Below are 7,176 nucleotides of genomic sequence, written 5' to 3'. Positions count from 1 at the left end.
ACACTGCAGCATTAGTTAGTAACATGTTATGGATTTGAACTCAGTCTAAATATTAGTTTGGAAATACCTACTTATGAATAAACTGGTCAAATTGGAATTCTCTTTTATTTTCTTATTTTAATCTTTTACAGCAATGTGATTCTATTTGAGGTTTATAGAATCATTTAGCCTTAGATAAATCCTCTGTGTATTAGTCTATATTCAATTAAAGTTGAAATACAATATATATTCCTCAAGGGAAGGGGTTCTGAATTTGAATATTTTTGGCTTTAAATATAATACTGTGAAGGCCCTGAATAAGTATTAAACAAAATTTTTAAAAATGAATCATTTCCCTTGCTTTTATTTTATTTTTTATTAATTTAATTTTATTTTTTTTATACAGGAGGTTCTTATTAGGTAACTATTTTATACATATTAGTGTATATATGCCAATCCCAATCTCCTAATTCATCCCACCATCACCACCCCCTTCCTCATTTTTCCACTTTGGTGTCTATAAGTTTGTTCTCTACATCTGTGTTTCTATTTCTGCCTTGCAAACTGGTTCATCTGTACCATTTTTTTAGATTCCACATATATGCATTAATATATGATATTTTTCTCTTTCTGACTTACTTCACTCTGTATAACAGTCTCTAGGTCCATCCATGTCTCTACAAATGACCCAATTTCATTCATTTTTATGGCTGAGTAATATTTCATTGCATGTATGTACCATATTTTCTTTATCCATTCATCTGTTGATGGGCATTTAGGTTGCTTCCATGACCTAACTATTGTAAATGGTGCTGAAATGAACATTGGGGTGCAAGTGTCTTTTTGAATTATGGTTTTCTCTGGGTTTATGCCCAGTAGTGGGATTGCTGGGTCATACGGTAATTCTAGTTTTAGTTATTTAAGGAACCTCCACACTGTTCTCCATAGTAGCCATATCAATTTACATTCCCACCAACAGTGCAAGAGGTTTCCCTTTTCTCCGCACCCCCTCCAGCATTCGTTGTTTGTAGATTTTCTGATGATGCCCACTCTGACCGGTGTGAGGTGATACCTCACTGTAGTTTTTTTTTTTTTTTTTTTGTGGTGTGTGGGCCTCTCACTCTCGTGGCCTCTTCTGTTGCGGAGCACAGGCTCTGGACACGCAGGCTCAGTGGCCATGGCTCACAGGCCCAGCTGCTCCGCGGCATGTGGGATCCTCCCAGACTGGGGCAAGAACTCGTGTCCCCTGCATCGGCAGGAGGACTCTCAACCACTGCGCCACCAGGGAAGACCCCTCACTGTAGTTTTGATTTGTGTTTCTCTAATAATTAGTGATGTTGAACAGCTTTTCATGTGCATCTTGGCTATCTGAATGTCTTCTTTTGAGAAATGTCTATTTACATCTTCTGCCTGTTTTGTGATTGGGTTGTTTTTTTTTTTTTTAATATTGAGTTGCATGAGCTGTTTATACATTTTGGAGATTAATCCCTTGTCCATTTATTCATTTGCAAATATTTTCTCCCACTCTGAGGGTTGTCTTTTTGTTTATAGCTTCCTTTTCTGTGAAAAATCTTTTCAGTTTCATTAGGTCCCATTTGTTTATTTTTGTTTTTATTTCCATTACTCTAGGAGGTGGGTCAAAAAGATCTTGCTGTGATTTATGTCAAAGAGTGCTCTTCCTATGTTTTCCTCTAAGAGTTTTATAGTGTCTGGTCTTACATTTAGGTCTTTAATCCATTTTGAGTCTATTTTTAATGTATGGTGTTAGGGCGTGTTCTAATTTCATTCTTTTACATGGAGCTGTCCAGTTTTCCCAGCACCACTTTTGAAGAGAATGTATTTTCTCCATTTTATATCCTTGCCTCCTTTGTCATAGATTAGTTGACCATAGGTGTGTGAGTTTATTTCTGGACTTTCTATCCTGTTCCATTGATCTATATTTCAGTTTTTGTGCCAGTACCATATTGTCTTGATGACTGTAGCTTTGTAGTATAGTCTGAAGGCAGGGAGTCTCATTCCTCCAGCTCCACTTTTCTTTCTCAAGATTGCTTTGGCAATTCAGGGTCTTTTGTGTCTCCATACAAATTTTAAGATTTTTGTTCTAGTTCTGTGAAAAATGCCATTGGTAGTTTGATAGGGATCGCATTGAATCTGTGGATTGCTTTGGATAGTATAGTCATTTTCACCATATTGATTCTTCCAGTCCAAGAACATGGTCTATCTCTCCAGCTGTTTGTGACGTCTTTGATTTCTTTCATCAGTGTCTTATAGTTTTCTGAGTATAGGTATTTTACCTCCTTAGGTAGGTTTATTCCTAGGTATTTTATTCTTTTTGTTGCAACCGTGAATAGGATTGTTTCCTTAATTTCTCTTTCTAATCTTTCATTGTTAGTGTATAGGAATGCAAGAGACTTCTGTACATTAATTTTGTATCCTTCAACTTTACCAAATTCATTGATTAGCTCTAGTAGTTTTCTGGTGGCATCTTTAAGATTCTCTATGTCATGATATCAGATATCATGATATCTGCAAACAGTGACAGTTTTACTTCTTCTTTTCCAATTTGTATTCCTTGCATTTCTTTTTCTTCTCTGATTGCCATGGCTAGGACTTCCAAAACTATGTTAAATAATAGTGGTTAGAGTGAACATTCTTGTCTTATTCCTGATCTTAGAGGAAATTGCTTTCAGTTTTTCACCATTGAGAATGATGTTTGCTGTGGGTTTGCCATATATGGTCTTTATTATGTTGAGGTATGCTCCCTGTATGCACACTTTCTGGAGAGTTTTTATCATAAATCGGTGTTGAATTTTGTCAGAAGCTTTTCTGCATCTATTGAGATGATCATATGATTTTTATTATTCAATTTGTTAATATGGTGCATCACATTGTTTGATTTGCATATATTGAAGAATCCTTGCATCCCTGGGATAAATCCTACCTGACCATGATGTATGATCCTTTTAATATATTTTTGGATTCTGTTAGCTATTATTTTGTTGAGAATTTTTACATCTATATTTATCAGTGATATTAGTCTGTAATTTTCTTTTCTTATAGTATCTTTGTCTGGTTTTGGTGTGAGGGTGATGGTGACCTCGTAGAATCAATTTGGGAGGGGTCCCCTCTCTGCAATATTTTGGAAAAGTTTGAGAAGGATGGGTGTTAGCTCTTCTCTAAAGGTTTGATAGAATTCACCTGTGAAGCCATCTGGTCCTGGACTTTTGTTTGTCCGAAAATTTTTAGTCACAGTCTCAATTTTGGTGCTTGTGATTGGTCTGTTTATATTTTCTATTTCTGCGTGGTTCAGCCTGGGAAAGTTGTGCTTTTCTAAGAATTTGTCCAATTTATTGGCATAAAGTTGCTTGTAGCAATCTCGTATGATGCTTTGTATTTCTGCAGTGTCTGTTGTAATTTCTCCTTTTTCTGATATTATTGATTTGAGTCCTCTCCCTCTTTATCTTGCTGAGTCTAGCTAAACGTTTGTCAATTTTGTGTATCTTCTCAAAGAACTAGGTTTTAGTTTCATTGATCTTTGCTATTGTTTTCTTTGTTTCTATTTCATTCATTTCTGTTCTGATATTTATGATTTCTTTCCTTCTACTAACTTTCAGTTTTGTTTGTTCTTCTTTCTCTATTCCTTTAGGTGTAAGGTTAAGTTGTTTATTTGAGATTTTTCTTTTTTCTTGAGGTAGGGTTGTATTGCTATAAACTTCTCTCTTAGAACTGCTTTTGCTGCATCACATAAGCTTTGGATAGTCGTATATTTGTTGTCACTTATCTCTAGGTATTTTTTGATTTTCTCTTTGATTTCTTCAGTGATCTCTTGGTTATTTAGTAATGTACTATTTAACCTTCATATGTTTGTGTTTTTTACATTCTTTTCCCTGTTATTGATTTCTAATCACATAGTGTTGCGGTCAGAATAGATGATATGATTTCAATTTTCTTAAATTTACCAAGGCTTTATTTGTGACCCAAGATATGATCTATCCTGGAGAATGTTTCATGTGTACTTGAGAAGAAAGTGTAATCTGCTGTTTTCAGATGGAATGTCCTATAAATATATTTAAATCTATCTGATTTATTGTGTCATTTAAAGCTTGTGTTTCCTTATTAACTTTCTCTCTGTATGATCTCTCCATTGTTGTAAGTGAGGTGTTAAAGTCCCCCACTATTACTGTGTTACTATTTCCTTTTTTATAGCTGTCAGCATTTGCCTTATGTATTGAGGTGCTCCTATTCTGGGTGCGTATATATTTAAAATTGTTATATCTTCTTGGATTGATCCCTTGATCATTATTTAGTGTCCTTCTTTGTCTCTTTCCATAGTCTTTATTTTAAGGTCTATTTGGTCTGATATGAGTATTGCTACACCAACTTTCTTTTGATTTCCATTTGCATGGAATATCTTTTTCCATCCCCTCACTTTCAGTCTGTATGTGTCCCTAGGTCTGAAGTTGGTCTCTTGTAGGCAGCATATATATTGTGCTTGTTTTTGTATCCATTCAGTGAGCTTGTGTCTTTTGGTTGGAGCATTTAATCTATTCACATTTAAGGTAATTATTGATATGTACATTCTTATTACCATTTTCTTAATTGTTTTGGGTTTGTTTTCGTAGGTCCTTTTCTTCTCTTGTGTTTCCCACTTAGTACTTGTTCCTTTAGCATTTGTTGTACAGCTGGTTTTGTGGTGTTGAATTCTCTTAGTTTTTGCTTGTCTGAAAAGCTTTTGATTTCTCCTTTGAATTTGAATGAGATCCTTGCCAGGTAGAGTAATCTTGGTTGTAGGTTCTTCCCTTTCATCACTTTAAATATATCATCATGCCACTCCGTTCTGGCTTGTAGAGCTTCTGCTGAGAAATCAGCTGTTAACCTTATGGGAGTTCATTGTATTTTATTTGTCATTTTTCCCTTGTTGCTTTTAATAATTTTTCTTTCCTTTTAATTTTTGTCAATTTGATTACTATGTGTCTCGGCATGTTTTTCCTTGGGTTTATCCTGCCTGGGAATCACTGCACTTCCTGGACTCGGCTGACTATTTCCTTTCCCATGTTAGGGAAGTTTTCAACTATAATCTCTTCAAATATTTTTTTGGGTCTTTTCTCTCTCTCTTCTCTTTCTGGGACCCCTATAATGTGAATGTTGGTGTGTTTAATTCTGTCCCAGAGGTCTCTTAGGCTGTCTTCATTTATTTTCATTCTTTTTTCTTTATTCTGTTCTGAGGCAGTGAATTCCACCATTCTGTCTTCCATGTCACTTATCTGTTCTTCTGCATTAGTTATTCTGCTATTGATTCCTTCTAGTGTAGTTTTCATTTCAGTTAATGTACTATTCATTTGTTTGTTTTTTCTTTAATTCTTCTAGGGGTTTGTTCTTTCATTCTTCTAGGTGTTTATAAATATTTCTTGCATCTTCTCGATCTTTGCCTCCATTTTTTTCTCAAGGTCCTGGATCATCTTCACTATTATTATTCTGAATTCTTTTTCTGGAAGTTTTCCTATCTCCACTTCATTTAATTGTTTTTCTGAGGTTTTATCTTCCTTCATCTGGTATATAGCCCTCTGTATTTTCATTTTGTCTGTCTTTCTGTGAATGTGGTTTTTGTTTCACAGGCAGCAGGATTGTAGTTCTTCTTGCTTCTGCTGTCTGCTCTTCAATGGATGAGGCTCTCCCCTTCTTTTAGAATGACTTCCAGACTCTGTTTCTTCATTAGCCACATTTAAGAACCATAACATAGAGACCAAATTGCTATTGCTCTTTGCTCTAGGATCTTTCATAGACAGGGACAGTTCATGCAAGGTCTTAGTGTGTGTGTATGTTGAGAGTATGTTGTAGACATGATTTTCTCTTACTTGTAAACACACTGTGTTTCTTAAAGACAAGGACATTCTCAGATATAAGCACAGTGCATGCAATTAACAAAATCTGAGAAATCAACATATGCATAATAATATTATCTAATGCTCCCCACTCCCCCATGTTATTTTGCTGGCCCAGGATCCAACACACGATCCTATGTTGTCATGTTTCTCTAGTGATAGTTCATCTGGAATTATTCCAGGTCCTACCTGTTCTGCTATGACCCCAACATCCCTAGAGAGTACAGGATAGTCATCTTGCAATGTGCCCTCAATTCAAGCATATTGAGGGCTGTGCATTCCTATCAGAAATCCACAGAAGCCATGCTGAGTCTCTCTCATATCTGAAGAATGGGTTTTGAAATTAGAAACCACAAGTATCAGGCAACGTAACCTGGGGAAAATTTTATAACTTTCCTGAACTTCAGTTTCTTCATTTGTAAAATAAGAATATTAATATGAACCTCACCCTGTTGCTAGGAAATTATATAGTATGGTAAATTAGTTACAGTAATGTCTGGTATATATAACACTTCAACAAATGTTAGTAGTCATTGCATCTATCTTAGAAGATGGACATAAGTAAGCCTTCAGAAATCATGGTTGATATCCAGGTTTCCTAATACGTCACCAAGAAAGCAGCAGAACCCTTGTGATTTGCTATTATCTTTGGCAAAATATTTAGCAGAAGGAAGGGGTGGCTACAGTTACTGTTTCATGGGAGGTTTAGGATTAACTGAATCATTCAGTTCTGCATACTAACCCTGTCCATGACAACTCATGGAAACTTGTGCTTCAAGTCATAATCCAATGATAAAATTAATGTAAAATTCACTTCCCAACCAGCCTGGGTATGCCTAACTTGGATGAAAGGAAAGTGGGAGAATTTGGGGGTATAATTATTTGAGGGACCAGCTGAAAGACAAGGGATACCAGTCCAACCACATTTGTCTCATGCAATGGAACTTTTTATTTTTTTAAGTGATGAATTGTCACCTGAACTAAGAAGAGGTCATCTTGGTCTAAACTTTCTGAGCTTTCTTTTTTTTTCTTCTTCTTTTAATTATAGTACATTATTTTTTAGTGCAGTTTTAGATTGACAGGAGAATTGAGCAGAAGGTACAGGGATTTCCCATATAAGCCCTGCCCCTATATATGCACAGCTTCCTCCAATATCAAAATCCTCCACGTGAGTGGTAGTTTGCTACAACTGGTGAATCTACATTGATACCTCATTATCACCCAACATCAACCGTTCACATTAGGGTTCATTCCTTGTGTTTCGCATTCTATGGATTTTGAGAAATGTGTGATGACATGTCTACCATTATGGTAT

This window comes from Orcinus orca, chromosome 16 (assembly GCF_937001465.1).
Source record: "Orcinus orca chromosome 16, mOrcOrc1.1, whole genome shotgun sequence".
Classification (NCBI taxonomy): Eukaryota; Metazoa; Chordata; class Mammalia; order Artiodactyla; family Delphinidae; genus Orcinus; species Orcinus orca.
Note: the sequence above shows the minus strand (reverse complement) of the source record.